This window comes from Manacus candei, unplaced genomic scaffold, assembly GCF_025592945.1.
Source record: "Manacus candei isolate 608988 ecotype Guabito, Panama unplaced genomic scaffold, ASM2559294v1 h1tg000336l, whole genome shotgun sequence".
Classification (NCBI taxonomy): domain Eukaryota; kingdom Metazoa; phylum Chordata; class Aves; order Passeriformes; family Pipridae; genus Manacus; species Manacus candei.
This window is the reverse complement of record NW_026138384.1, coordinates 43,791-58,281: the sequence shown is the minus strand read 5'-3', so window position 1 is coordinate 58,281 and position 14,491 is coordinate 43,791. Positions and strand designations below refer to the sequence as shown.

The following is a 14,491-nucleotide window of genomic DNA, read 5'->3' as shown; positions in this document are numbered from 1 at the left end:
CCTAAAAAAATTCAAAACAGGAGAAGAGCCTAAGGGAATTAAAATAAGGAGAGGAGCCTAAAATACAAAAATCAGGAGAAGAGCCTAAAAAAAATTAAAATAAGGAGAGGAGCCTAAAAAAATTAAAATCAGGTGAAGAGCCTAAGAGAATTAAAATCAGGAGAAGAGCCTAAAAAAATTAAAATCAGGAGAAGAGCCTAAAAAAATTAAAATCAGGAGAAGAGGGTAAAAAAATTAAAATCAGAAGAGTCTAAGAGAATGAAAAACAGGAAAAGAGCCTAGGAGAAATAAAACCAGGAGAGGAGTCTAAAAAAATTAAAATGAGAAGAACCTTAAGAGAAATTAAAATCAGGAGAGGAGCCTAAAAAAATTAAAAACAGGAGAAGAGCCTAAGAGAATTAAAAACAGGAGAAGAGTCTATGAGAAATAAAACCAGGAGAGGAGTTTAAAAAACCTTTAAAAAGGAGAGGAGCCTAAAAAAATTAAAATCAAGAGAGGAGCATAAAAAATTAAAATCAGGAGAAGAGCCTAAAAAAATTAAAAACAGGAGAAGAGTGTAAAAAAAAATTAAAAACAGGAGAAGAGCCAAAGAGAAATTAAAATCTGGAGAGGAGCCTAAAAAAATTAAAAACAGGAGAAGAGCCTAAGAGAAATAAAACCAGGAGAGGAGCTCAAAAAAATTAAAAATAGGAGAAGAACCTAAGAGAAATTAAAATCAGGAGAGGAGCCTAAAAAAATTAAAAACAGGAGAAGAGCCTAAGAGAATTAAAAACAGGAAAAGAGACTAAGAGAATAGAAATCAGGAGAGGAGGTTAAAAAAATTATAATCTGGAGAAGAGGATAAAAAATTCAAATGAGGAGAAGACCCTAAGAAATAAAATCAGGAGAAGAGCCTAAAGGAATTAAAATCAGGAGAAGAGTCTAAGAGAAATAAAATCAGGAGAACAGCCTAAGAGAATTAAAAACAGGAGAAGAGCCTAAGAGAATTAAAATCAGGACAGTAGCCTAAAAAAATTAAAATCACGAGAGGAGCCTAAAAAAATTGCAATCAGGAAAAGAGCCTAAAAAAATTAAAATCAGGAGAAAAGTCTAAAAAAGTTCAAAACAGGAAAAGAGCCTAAGAGAATTAAAAACAGGAGAAGAGCCTAAGAGAAATAAAATCAGGAGAAGAGCCTTAGAAAAATAAAATCAGGAGAGGAGCCTAAAAAAAATTAAAAACAGGAGAAGAGCCTAAGAGAATTAAAAACAGGAGAAGAGCCTAAGAGAATTAAAATAAGGAGAGGAGCCTAAAAAATTTAAAATCAGGAGAAGAGCCTAAGAGAATTAAAATCAGGAGAAGAGCCTAAGAAAAATTAATATCAGGAGAAGAACTGAGGAACCATTAAAATCAGGAGAAGAACCGAGGAACCATTAAAATCAGGAGAAGAGCATAAAAAAATTAAAAACAGAAGAGGAGGCTAAAAAATAAAATCAGGAGAAGGCCCTAGGAAATAAAATCAGGAGAAGAGCCTAAAAAATTAAAATCAGGAGAAGAGTATAAAAAAAAAAGAAAAACAGGAGAAGAGTCTAAAAAAATTAAAAACAGGAGAAGACCCTAAAAGAATTAAAATCAGGAAAGGAGTCTAAAAAAATTAAAAACAGGAGAAGAGCCTAAAAAAATTAAAATCAGAAGAGGAGCCTAAGAGAAATAAAATCAGGAGAGGAGCCTAAAAAAATTAAAATCAGGAGAGGAGCCTAAAAAAATTAAAATCAGGAGAGGAGCCTAAGAAAATTAAAATCAGGAGAGAAGTCTAAAAAAATTAAAAACAGGAGAGGAACCTAAGAGTAATTAAAATCAGGAGAGGAGCCTAAAAAATTAAAAGCAGGAGAAGAGCCTAAGAGAAATAAAATCAGGAGAAGAGCCTAAGGGAATTAAAATCAGGAGAGGAGCTTAAAAAAATTAAAATCAGGAGAGGAGCCTAAAGAAATTAAAAACAGGAGAGGAGCCTAAAAAAATTAAAATCAGGAGAGGAGCCTGAGAAGAGAGCAAGAGAATTAAAAGCTGGAGAAGAGACTAAGACTTATAAGCAGGGGACGAGAGTGAGAGAAGTAAAAGCAGGGGACGAGTGAGAGAAGTAAAAGCAGGGGATGAGACTAAGTAAAATAAAAGCAGAAGAGACTAAGAATTGAAAGCAGGAGAAGAGACTAAGAGAATGAAAAGCAGGAGAAGTGACTAAGAGAATGAAAAGCAGAAGTGACTAAGAGAATGAAAAGCAGAAGTGACTAAGAGAATGAAAAGCAGGAGAAGAGACTAAGAGAAATAAAAGCAGGAGAAGAGACTAAGAGAAATAAAAGCAGGAGAAGAGACTAAGAGAAATAAAAGCAGAAGAAGAGAGCAAGAGAATCAAAAGCAGAATAAGAGAAGCAAGAGAAATAAAAGCAGGATAAAAGAATAAGAGAAATAAAAGCAGGATAAAAGAATAAGAGAAATAAAAGCAGGATAAAAGAATAAGAGAAATAAAAGCAGGAGAGCAAGAGAATTAAAAGGGGGAGAAGAGAGCAAGAGAATTAAAAGGAGGAGAAGAGAGCAAGAGAATTAAAAGCAAGACAAGTGACTAAGAGAAGAGATTAAGAGAAGTGACTAAGAGAAATGAAGGCAAGAGAAGAGAGATGAAGATGAGCAAGGGAAAGAAGGGAAGAGAAAAACAGAAAAGACTACATGACAGAAAATAAAGACAGGAGCCAAAGAGGGGGAAAACCCCCAAAGAGGGGAAAAGTCCCCAAACCTTTATTGCAACTTTATTGAATGACTTGTTGTGACCTTGTGAAATACACAAGGCTAGTACAGAAGTTACAACACAGGTTAGTATCCAAGTTACAGCACAGGACAGCATACAAGTTACAATACAGCTTACAACACAGGTTAGTATCCAAGTTACAACACAGGACAGCATACAAGTTACAATACAGTTTACAACACAGGTTAGTATCCAAGTTACAACACAGGACAGCATACAAGTTACAATACAGTTTACAACACAGGTTAGTACACAAGTTACAGCACTCCCTCAGGAACGTGGTTCCTGGGAAGGCTCAAAAATCAAAAAATCATCCTTTCTGGCAAAACCCGGGTCCCGGGATGGCCTGCACCCAAACTTTGGCGATGAACATTGCCTCGCAGACCGGCAGGGACCTGGGAAAAAAAACCCAGCCGGGGGGAAAAAAAAAAAATAAAAAATCCCCCAGTTGGGTTTTTTTTATTCTAAAGCTAAAATGGTGTAAAAAATCCTGAAAGAGAAACAGCACAAACAGCAGGTTAGAATACTACATTACAGGGACCCAGCCCCTCCATCCCCACACCTCCACCCCTCCCTTAAGCCGCAAGCCAGCCCTGAATATTGGTGTACACTGAAAATGCTGCCTCGGGAACGGGGTTCCCGGGAAGCCTCAAAAATCAAAAAATCATCCTGCCTGACAAAACCCAGGTCCCGAGTCGGCCTGTGCCCAAACATTGGCGATGAACATTGCCTCGCAGACCGACCGGGACCTAGGAAAAAAAACCTCAGCCGGGAGGAAAAAAAAAAATCCCCCAGCTTGGGCTTTTTTATTCTAAAGTTAAAATGGTGGAAAAAATCCTGAAAGAGAAACAAACACAAGGTTAGAGTACTACATTACACGCACCCAACCCCTCCATCACCACACCCTCACCCCTCCCTTGAGCCGCAAGCCAACCCTGAATATCGGTGCACACTCAAAATGCTGCCTTGGGAACATGCTGGTTCCTGGGAAGCCTCAAAAATGAAAAAATTGGCCTGCCTGAAACCAGGTCCCGGGTCGGCCTGTGCCCAAACCTTGGTGATGAACATCGCCTCGCAGACCGGCTGGGACCTGGGAAAAAAACCCCAGCCAGGGGAAAAAAAAAAAAAAAATCCCCCGGCTGGGGTTTTTTTATTCTAAAGCTAAAATTATCTAACAACAGCCTGAAAGAGAAACAACACAAATACAAGGTTAGAATACTACATTAAACACACCCCTCCACCACTCCCTTAAGCTGCAAGCCAGCCCTGAATATCGGCGTACGCTCAAAATGCTGCCTTGGGAACGGGGTTCCCGGGAAGCCTCAAAAATCAAAAAATCATCCTGCCTGACAAAACCCAGGTCCCGGGTCGGCCTGTGCCCAAACACTGGCGATGAACATCGCCTCGCAGACCGGCCGGGACCTAGGAAAAAAAACCCCAACAGGGGGGGAAAAAAAAAAAAACCCCCGGTTGGGGTTTTTTTATTCTAAAGCTAAAATGGTGGAAAAAATCCTGAAAGAGAAACAAACACAAGGTTAGAATACTACATTACACACACCCATCCCCTGCATTGCCACACCTCCACCATACCCCAAAGCCGCAAGCCAACCCTGAATATCAGCACACGCTCAAAACGCTCCCTTGGGAACGTGGTTCCCGTGGAGCCTCAAAAAAAAACTCCAAAAAGAAACAAATTGCCAAGCCTGACAAAACACGCATGCCGCTCATGCCCGAGCACACCCCTCACAGCATTACAAGACAGTATCAATGGCAGAATATCAAAAGCAAAACAAAGTAAGGTACAAAGCTATACAATTCCTAACTGATGCACAGCAATACAACACTATGACATTCACATACAGAGCAATACAATTGCAAATATAGAAGTATACCAGACAGAACATTACATGGTAATACAAGTGACACGACATAAAAACTGCTACAAACAAAGGCGCAACGATACACAATTCCTGACACACGGAACGCGACGCCGTGACGTTCAGATACGGACCGATACGACTACAACTATACAAGTGTATGATACAGAGTGGTACAAGGCAATACAAATGACAACATAAACGGCGGCTGGACTTTTCCTATTCTGGTTGTAAAATACAATAACTACGCCTAAGAAGCAACCTGCAACACTAAATAAACAGATACGATGCTACACGATGCAGTCCAGAAGTCATTGGGCAGGGACTCCCCGTGGCTCTCAGAAGTTTCCATCGATGATCGCTCGGCCGATCTCTCCCCGGTCGCCGGAAGTTCCGGGAAAACCGATGCCGTCTTTCACCCCAGGAACCTGAGTCTCCTTTGGGTGGCTGTAAGACAAAAGGGAAGGGACTCTGAAGTGTGCCTTCTGTGACGTTGCACTTACCCCCAAACTGAGCCTATACATTTTATAAGCCCAAAGACCCCTGACAAATGCCCATACCATAGACACTGTTTGCTACTCTACCTAGCTGTGACTCTATACACCCAAGCGGGGCATCGCAAGACAATCCTGCTCACAGGCTGTACAGCCATAGGCTCAACTGTCTGAGGGAACTGACATGTTGATGTGAGACTGAGCAATATTCTATCTACCCACTGATCCACGTAGCAGGGCAGAGCAGTTCCAGGCTGACCCCAAGTGAGACACCCCATACCTGTGATGACACACACCATGTGACACAATTAAGAGACGAAGGACACAAACATGGAGGAGACAAAGGACGTGACACAGATCGGAACTGCTCTGCCCTGCACACGGGAATCCAATGATACAAAGTAAGCCCTTCCTTTGAGGTCTCTAAATAACCTGCTACAGGACACCCATTGCACCATACTAATTGCAAAAATCCCTCCGGGCAATGCACATACTTGCCCCGACTCCCAACCCCTCTCTGGGTCTTTGCCCTGCACTTATCCTTCCGAGACCCGGGGCTGTGAATCCATCTTCAATGCACGGGAGGGGCACCTGGGTTGGCTCAGAGGTTCCTGTTGTCATGAGAGTACTCGAAGTCAACTGTGAAAAAGAAAACCATACACAATATCTGAGTAGTGTGGCACGGGGCTGGAACCCCAGTGATCCCCCTACTCACCATCACCGAGGCCCTGACCGGAGTCCAACACTGTGGCTGTCACCTTCCGGGATACCTGAGTGAGTGAGACACAAAATTTGAAGGCATCTCTAAAGCTGCAGTGAATCCCCGCTCCTCCTGCTGCCTCCCCAACTCACCTAGACAGCTCCTCTCTCTTCAGCTGCTCCCAAGATCACCCCTGCAAATGAAATGGGTAAATGCTCAAACACTGAGCTCTCAAACATTAGGGATGGCTCACAAGGAAAGCCAAAAACCTCTAAACCTCATCAGACTGCACGCCGAAGCGTTGCTACACACTGTGAAGTGGACAGATGGCCGCTGCAAGACAACCCAGATATGGAGGCTTGTGCTGATGTACTGCCTCATACTGGCTATCTCGGGTTCCTTTAGCTTGACCTCTGATCGGATGGACCTTCGGCACCTTCAGCAGACGGGTAAAGGGTTGTGCATCGCCTAGAAAAAAATTAAACAGTTACAACATATATGCAGAGATTGACCACATAGATGACATCCTAAAACTAACTCCAAATTCGGCTGGGGAGTAAAATTCTCACCTCGCTCGTCTCCCTGCTGAGCCGCTACGCCTTGAGACCGATTGGGCCCCATCTGGAAAATAAAGAACAAAAAGGCACAAGATAAAGGACTCCTACAGCTAAAACTGACATCCTTCATCCAACACCCAAGACAACCTTCTTCCCAGGCTGCTTCAACTCGTCTCCGTCTGGGGTACACTGTGTACACTTATCTGAAAAAAACCAACAAAAAACAAAGGGTTAGTCAGGTCACCCACATGGTCTCTGAGACCTTAACCACTTCAAAGAACTCATTTCCACTGAGCGAGTGAGAACTCTGACCGCAGCATACAAGAATACAAATGACAACCCAGCTTCAAGGCCCTGCTATCCAAGTACCATCAGCTCCACAACACTCAGCTGTAATGATTGCACACGAGTTATGGACACCTGCTCCATCCGGCAGGACCGTACAGCCATCGGTTCGACTGTCTGAGGGAACTGACATGTTGATGTGGGACCCTGAGCAATATTCTATCTACCCACTGATCCACGTAGCAGGGCAGAGCAGTTCCAGGCTGACCCCAAGTGAGACACCCCATACCTGTGATGACACACACCATGTGACACAATTAAGAGACGAAGGACACAAAACATGGAGGAGACAAAGGACGTGACACAGACCGGAACTGCTCTGCCCTGCACACGGGAATCCAATGATACAAAGTAAGCCCTTCCTTTGAGGTCTCCAAATAACCTGCTACAGGACACCCATTGCACCATACTAATTGCAACAATCCCTCCGGGCAATGCACACACTTGCCCCGACTCCCAACCACTCTCTGGGTCTTTGCCCTGCACTTATCTTTCCGAGACCCGGGGATGTGAATCCATCTTTGATGCAGAGGAGGGGCACCTGGGCTGGCTCAGAGGTTCCTGTCATCCTGAGAGTACTCGGAGTCAACTGCAAGAAAGAAAACCAGACACCGTATCTGAGTAGTGTGGCACGTGGCCCCAGCCCCGACGATCCCTCTACTCACTGGCACCGAGGCAGGTCCTCATGTCACTGGCTCTGACCAGACTTGGACAATGTGCTGTCATCTTCTGGGATACCTGAGCGAGAGAGAGAAACAATTAGAGGGCATTTCTAAAGCTGCAGTGGATCCCTGCTCCTCCTGCCTCCCTCCCCGACTCACCTCCAATGCTCATCTGCTCCCAAAGGTTACCCGGATGGCACCTGCAATCAGAAAAGCTCAGTGCTTCATTGCTGATCCTTTTAATACTCAGAGATTACCTACAAGGACAGCTCCAGGGGACCAAACCGTGTCCATCTCCTCATTGTGAGTTGCCTTCGGCCCTGTCAGGCTGTCTACATCTCCTGCAAAAAAACCCCAGAGGCAAATGTGAGTACTGAGATACTGCCCAAGAGTTTGCTGCCCCCATGGCAGTTTCTGTCTGACACCCCTTGACCGTGACCTCTTACAGGCAGGGTCCCCATCACGTTGGACTGCACGTCAGAAGTCGGTGCACTGCCTGGAAAACAAAAAAACAAGTATGTACACAGATTCACCACAAGCACACCGCCTGCAAAAAAGCATCTAGTTTTGTCCTGCAGTCCCTGCTCACCTTCCTCACCAGGCTCACCTTCCCTCTAGTGCCTATCGTCTGCTGGGCCAGTGGCTCTGCATCTTGAAAAAAAAAAACAAAAAAACAAAACTAAAACACCAAACCATCCAAATGATCAAGTAAACCTAGGACCAAAAGTCATGTCTTGGCTCTGACCTCACATGAGAACCCACCTTCTGACTCTGCTCCTCCAGCCTCTTCTGTTTATCTCTGCTTTACATCCAGTCCCTCTGACGCTGCATAGAAATGAGTTACCAAAGTCAGTCATATAGATGGAGGGACCTTAACTGCTGTGCAATTCTAATTTCTCCTTAGACAAGCCATCTGGGGTCCAAAGACAGCCTGCACAAACAAACACTGCCCTAACTTTAAGGCCCTGCCCTCAGTGGCTAAGCCTATCCATAGGTTAACTGGAAAGTCTCCTTTCTACTCCACCTACCCCCAAGTCTGCACTGCAGGGCAGAGCAGTTCCAGGCCCAACACAAACTCCAAGGACACATTTCCCGACAAGTGCTCTGGTGCAACGAGGAGAGAGAACTCTGAGAAAGGACACCGTGATTGTGAATTTTAAGACACAAAACACAGACTGGACAAAGGACACGACACAGACCTGAACGGCTCTGCCCTGCACATTCTACTCCAGTGATGAAAAGTAAACTGCTCCTCCTATGTGTGCCAAGGGCCTCTTAGGGCAGACCCTTTCCCCTGTGCTCATTTGAAAATCCCTCCCTCCTAACCATAAAACTGGACCCAGCTCTCATCCCCTCTCCAGGTGATAGTCCTCCACTTATCTTTCCCACAGCTGGGGATGTGAATCCATCTTCCATGTAAAGGAAGGACACCTGGCTGGCTCAGAGGGTCCTGTGATCCCTGACTTGGTTGCTGTGAGAAAGAAAACTGGAATTGAGACAAGAGTTCAGCAGCACGTGGGAGATAACCCCGCAATTGGCTACTCACCATCCCCTGAGCTGAGAGGTTCTCGGGCCACTGGCTCCGACCCCAGTTGGAGGCTGCTGCCGTCACCGTGTGCCGTACCTGGGGGAGTGAGAAAAAAAGTTACGTGGTGTGTTTGAAAGTAAGGGAGACCCCAGCACCTCCTCACTACCTCCCCGACTCAACCTCAATGCTCCTCCTTTGCCAAACACAGGCTGGATGGCACCTGTAACTGGAAAAGGTCCAGCCTTAATTGATGACCCTCGTAGTACTAGGAGATTGCTCACAAGGACAGCTGAAGACCATCAAACCTAACTGGCAGGTGGCTGTGGCCCTCTGAGGCTGCACACATTCTCTGCAAAGTAAAAAAGCCAAAGGCAAATGTACACACTGAGATACTGCCTGAAAGGATGGTTTTCCTGGGGTAGCTCCTACCTACCTCTCCTCCACAGTGACCTCTTACCAGCAGGGGCCCTGAAGCATTGGACTGTCTGTTAGAAGGTGGCAGAACCCCTGGAAAACACAACAAACAAAGCATGTGCACAGATTCACCACAACACCTGTAAAAGACATTTACTTCTGTCCTGGAGTCAATGCTCACCTTGCTCACCGGGACTCACCCAGATCACCTCCCCTCCGGTGCCTAGAGCCTCCTGGGGCCAGGGCTCTGCATCTGAAAACAAAGAAAAAACAAACCCAAACAACAAAATCCTTAACACAGCGAGTAAACGTGGAGCCAAAAGCCACATCTTTGTGCTGATGTCAGGTAACCACCCACCTTCTTGCTCTGCTCCTCTGGCCTCTGTTCTGTTCAACTCTGCTTTACACCCTGTCCCTCTGACATGGTAAAGAAACCCTAACTGAAGTCACCCAGATATATGGGGAGAGCTCAAAGAGTCTCCCTTCTCTTTAGGCAAACCACCCAGGGTCACTGCCTGCAGCCAAAGACTGCAGCTGTAATCGCGCAGAATATCTGGGTGAACGAGAGGAAAACTTAAGTGGCACATCTGAAAAGTCAGTGGATGCCTTCACAGGCATTTAGGGGGCTCCTGGACACTGCTTTCCACCCATACTACCTTCAAAACACCCCTGGCAATTCCTAAGCTGACACCCAAGCCCTTGCTCCATCTCTGGGCTGTAACCCCCCACTGACTACTTGCAAACCTGGGTGTCTGTAGCCATCCTCAACACAGAGCAGCTTCACCTCGGGATGGGATAACACTTGTGAAAAAATACCAAGCTGCAGTTGAAATGATCAGGAGATCTCAAAAGACGCAAGGCTCCTAAGGAAAAGAAAACAAGATAAATTACAAAAGTACCTTACCGACACAGCACACAAAATTATTAAATTTAAAAACCTTGCATTTGAGTGTAATCCTCTTCATTGCCATATATAGCTCTGCTATATATTTTAAGACTTTACTGTCTGAGAAGCATAAAGCTTTTATCATGTACATCTGACCTTCCACAGACAGCTCCTTTCCCCTTTCAGTACAAAATTATTTTCATGGAATCACTCAATAGGAAGTGCCCAGGAACCCCAGATTGTTCTTTCCAGAACAGAAAATAAACAGAGGAAAGGAGCTTTGCACAAGTGTAACATACTCCAGAACAGACCTGATTTTAGTTTTACTCTTTGTGTTCAAATATTCCATAGAAAAGCTTCAGCAGGAGAGCTGGCACATTCCCAAGAGTATCCTGAAAGTCCCTTTCACGAGGGGCATAGGAAAATCGCAGTTGTATGAGTCCCTTGTGCCTGCAGATGCCTGGGGATCCTCTCCATCCACCTTGTGCTCTCCCAACAGCAGAAAGGGTGCTGAGACAGGAGGAAGGAAACCTTTAGCATAAAGCTGGGGAGGAATATAAAGCTTCCTTTCCTGGGGAGCTTTGTGAAGTCTGCAGATGAGAAAGGGAAAATTTGCATCTCCTTCGGTACAGGTGTCAACAGAGGCTAAAACATTTTGCTTTTTTCAGACAACTGTGCCCTTTTTGGCTCCCTGGCAGCTCCAATGGCACCAGAACCCCCTTCCTGCACACCCACGGCTGTCACACTCAGGCACCCACACACCTTTGCTCCAGCCCACACATGGCCAACATTTCCTCACCCTGGACATCCCAAGGGGAGTATTTTTGTTAGAGAGCACAGCAACCCACCTGTCCTTGCAAACTGCCTCCCTGCAAAAAAGGAATCGTTTTTCCTGGACACTTCCCCCACAGTCAAGGTCTTTTAAAACTGTGCCGAGACCACACCAAAGATGGCGGCCGTGGCCCAGAAGTCCACCCTCACGCCACACTCAAGATGGCGCCACCAGGACCGGAACTTAGCCGAGGCCACACTTAAGATGGCGGCCTCCAAACCTGGAGGTTTGGAGGCCAAAACCTCCACCAAACCTGCTCATGGTCCCTCCCAGCTTCTGCCTGTCCTTGCATTTAAAGGCATGGGCACATTCTATCTTCCAACAGCGAACCCCAGCTCCTCACTGGGAGTATAAGCCCTGCTCTTACCTGGACAGACTCCCGGGCTCGGCACAGCTGTGGGTCATGGAGCAGCTTCCCAAGGCCGTTCTCTCTCCCAGCAGGAAGCACAACTCGCCTCCACACCAGGGGAAACCACGAGTGAGGCTGCAAATGGACACAGAACGAGCAAAAAGCATTAACGCAGCACAAAAAAACCAAGTTAAAGCAGTCTTTGCCTCATAACCCTGCACGGGGAAAGGGTTTGGAATTTCAAAGCAAAACCTGAGACACCCAGAGAGCACAGGCCCCACAGCCATGCCACGGCTCTCCCCGGCGTTACCCGGCAGGTAACGGGCTTACCCGGCCCCCGCTGTCCAGCACAACGCGCACCTAAACGCCCCCCAGCTCCCCCGGTCCATAAACCCAGCGGACAAGGCGCTCTCACCTCCGCAGCCCGGGCAGCAGCTGGGCCGCGCCCTCACACAGCCGGCCACTAAACGCCCCGCCGGCCCTTTATACCGCGGGCCGGCAGCGCTGCCCAATCAGCACTCGAGCGCCTCCGCCCAATCCCAGCCCGCCTGGCCCTGCGGCCCCGCCCCGCCCGCTCAGCCCGACCCCGCCCCTCCGCGCGGCCCCGCCCCCCGTTCCCTCCGCGCGGCTCCCGCCGCAGCCCCGGCGGGCGCTGCTGGGGCCGGGGAAGGGCGGGTGGGAGCTCCGCGGTCACGGCCCGTCTGGGAGCTCTCCCGGGACAAGGGGACCGAGGCGGGCAGCGGGGACGGCGGGGTTCTTGGGGGCGGGCAGGGCGGGGCCGGGCGGTGGGGCCGGCGCGAGCCGGGGGGCGGGCCTGGGCGAGTCTAGGGGCGGGGCCGACACGATCCCGCGGCGCTTCGCTCTGGGCTCCGGGGCTGTTCCGGGCTGGTTTTGGGTGCGGGTTTTGGGGCACTGCGCACACCCTGCCCTGGTCACAGCCCCGCCCCAGCTCGCTGCACTCCCCGCACCCCTCGCTCAGCTCCGCGGGGATTTGTGCCTCCTCTGAAGGTGGCAAATGTCTGCAAAGCCAGTGGCGAAGCCAGAGAGCTGCAGCCCCCGGGCCCCGCCGCGGCTTCCCCGCCCTCCCCCGGCCCCTCCCGCCCGTCCCGCCCCGCAGCGCCGCTCCCGCTGCCGCCCTCGAACCCAAGGAACGAACCCCGTGCCCCCAGCACAGGCCGGTCCCTCCCCGGCAGCCTCGGCAGCGCCGGGAGCGGCCGCAGCCCCCAAGGACGGGCGGGGCGCGCCGGGAGGGGCCGCGCGGGGCGGGGGCGGGTCCCGCGGCTGCGACCCCGCGGGGAAGGGACCCCCGGGCCGGCCCCGTCCGGCCCCGCCGCTGGCCCTGCTCGGCCACCGCCCCTCGCCCACAGTTTTAACGTTAGAGAGCCAAGTTTAATCCAGAGCGCTGCAAGCTCCCAAGTGCAGGGGATTTCCATAGACTTGTTATTTTTCTCTTTTTAATGACCACATGGCTAAAGTCAGGGAAATACAATCAGCATTCCCTAAACACCATCACTTCTACATCCACCTGCGATCAGGGGCCGATGGGCAGCATCCTGCCCTGGACGGGCTGCAGGGATGGTGTGAAGGCCACTGTGCCCCAGGTTTGAAGGACTCTGGCCATGATCCCCGGGCCCATGGACAGAAAGCCCAGAGCCAACGGGAACTCCAGCCAGCAGCAGGCAGATGTTACTCTGTCCCAGTTTGCCAGGGGTGGGCACGAAGGGGCCCTTCCCCGTTTGGAAGTGGAAGTCGTCCCCTGTGCACAGCCCGCTCTGATCCTCGGCCTCGTGGGAGCCAATTCCCTTGTCCCAGCCCACTTCCTGCAGAGAAGAAAGGGAAAGATTGCACAGAAGGGAGACATTCTTCCCTGGGAGGGTGGGGAGGTGGCCTGGCACAGAGAAGTTGTGGCTGCCCCATCCCTGCAAGTGGCCAAGGCCAGGCTGGAGGTCTATTAGAAGGTGTCCCTGCCTGTGGCAGGGGGTGGAAGCAGATGATCCCTGAGATCCTTTCCAACCCAAACCACTCCAGGATCCCAGGATGATTCCATGCTCTCTCTCTGCATTTATTTGGCATCATTTCCTCTCAAAAACAACATCTGCGATTTAGTTGATTGCTAAAACCATCATTTTAAAATCATCCCAGGAATCCAAAGGGACTGGAAAACACACAGAAATCATTCCTGCACCCACCAAATCAGTAGGAATTGGAACCCCATTCCCTCATCTCTCTCCTTGTTCTTCTTGGCTGGAAAACCTGATGATCCCCACTGGCTACTTTTAGGCTGCTTTTCTTCCACAGCTCCTTTTCTCCCGGCTGAAACCTCCTGGCATCTTCAGGCCTTATCTGGAGGGAAGCCCCTCTGAAGTATTTCCTCTCGTGGCAATTCTGTGGGATGAAGAAGCAAAAAAAGCACATCAAGAGCTCCTTCTCCCCCCTTCCCTCGCAAACACCCTCCCAGTTTGTCCTTGGCAGCTCCATCCCCCCGGCAGCCGCACCCGACGCTTCGGCTCCGCTGGGAAAGGGACAGCAAGTGCAGAAGCAAGTTCAGTGCTGGGCAGGAGCTCCCTGGGGAACGGCACTTCAGTGCTTTAGTCCGTGGCCTTTCCTGCTGCCCTCCCTCCTGGAGGCAGAGGATGACCCGTCCCTTGTTTCTCCCACGCTGGCAGACCCAGGTCCTGCTCCTTTGGCCCCACTTTTCTTGGCAGACCCGGTATCATTTCCCAGGGTCCCCAGGAAACTTCTGCACTCGACCCATTGCTAAGTGCAGAGCACAGGGCGAGGGAAGGACAAATTTCTCGGCACCCACCCCCTGGAATTTTCCTTCTCCGCAGCACGCTCCCGTTCCCGCTGTCTCTGGAGGTGCCCCCCTAACCCTAACCCTAACCCTAACCCCTAACGCCTAACCCTAACGCCTAACCCCTAACCCTAACCCTAACCCTTGCTAACCCTAACCCTAACCCCCGCCCCCCCCCGGACCCTCCAAAATCCCCCAAAACCCCCCAAATTTCCCCTCCCCTCCCCCCTCACCTTCGGGTGTCTCCCGCCCCTCCCCCCTCAGGCTCGCGCGGGT

The 14,491-nt window shown here is 49.2% G+C and overlaps 5 long non-coding RNA genes across 8 annotated transcripts; 1 reads left to right on the top strand and 4 right to left on the bottom strand.

Moving 5' to 3' along the window:
* The first annotated feature begins 1,848 nt into the window (after positions 1–1,848).
* Positions 1,849–3,593, top strand: LOC127465206 (uncharacterized). Its single transcript, XR_007901931.1, has 3 exons — positions 1,849–2,841; positions 2,902–3,110; positions 3,465–3,593. It is a non-coding gene; the product is annotated as an uncharacterized LOC127465206 (long non-coding RNA).
* On the bottom strand, positions 3,274–7,123 carry LOC127465203 (uncharacterized). Its single transcript, XR_007901924.1, has 4 exons — positions 6,418–7,123; positions 6,001–6,316; positions 5,643–5,918; positions 3,274–5,101 (listed from the first exon to the last, which is right to left on the bottom strand). It is a non-coding gene; the product is annotated as an uncharacterized LOC127465203 (long non-coding RNA).
* Positions 7,124–8,018: 895 nt separating this feature from the next.
* Positions 8,019–9,682, bottom strand: LOC127465205 (uncharacterized). 3 transcript variants are annotated; one of them, XR_007901929.1, is made up of 7 exons: positions 9,536–9,682; positions 9,374–9,447; positions 9,222–9,289; positions 8,959–9,036; positions 8,441–8,883; positions 8,175–8,237; positions 8,019–8,063 (listed from the first exon to the last, which is right to left on the bottom strand). It is a non-coding gene; the product is annotated as an uncharacterized LOC127465205 (long non-coding RNA). The 3 variants fall into 3 exon arrangements; XR_007901930.1 differs by having other exon boundaries at positions 8,175–8,343; positions 9,374–9,682; XR_007901928.1 differs by having other exon boundaries at positions 9,374–9,682.
* A 139-nt stretch (positions 9,683–9,821) lies between these two features.
* On the bottom strand, positions 9,822–11,872 carry LOC127465204 (uncharacterized). Of its 2 annotated transcripts, XR_007901926.1 has the most exons (4): positions 11,782–11,872; positions 11,440–11,556; positions 10,552–10,750; positions 9,822–10,217 (listed from the first exon to the last, which is right to left on the bottom strand). It is a non-coding gene; the product is annotated as an uncharacterized LOC127465204 (long non-coding RNA). The 2 variants fall into 2 exon arrangements; XR_007901925.1 differs by lacking the exon at positions 11,782–11,872 and having other exon boundaries at positions 11,440–11,719.
* Positions 11,873–12,183: 311 nt separating this feature from the next.
* On the bottom strand, positions 12,184–14,280 carry LOC127465193 (uncharacterized). The gene is made up of 3 exons (XR_007901919.1): positions 14,228–14,280; positions 13,611–13,806; positions 12,184–13,241 (listed from the first exon to the last, which is right to left on the bottom strand). It is a non-coding gene; the product is annotated as an uncharacterized LOC127465193 (long non-coding RNA).
* Between the last annotated feature and the right edge of the window lie 211 nt (positions 14,281–14,491).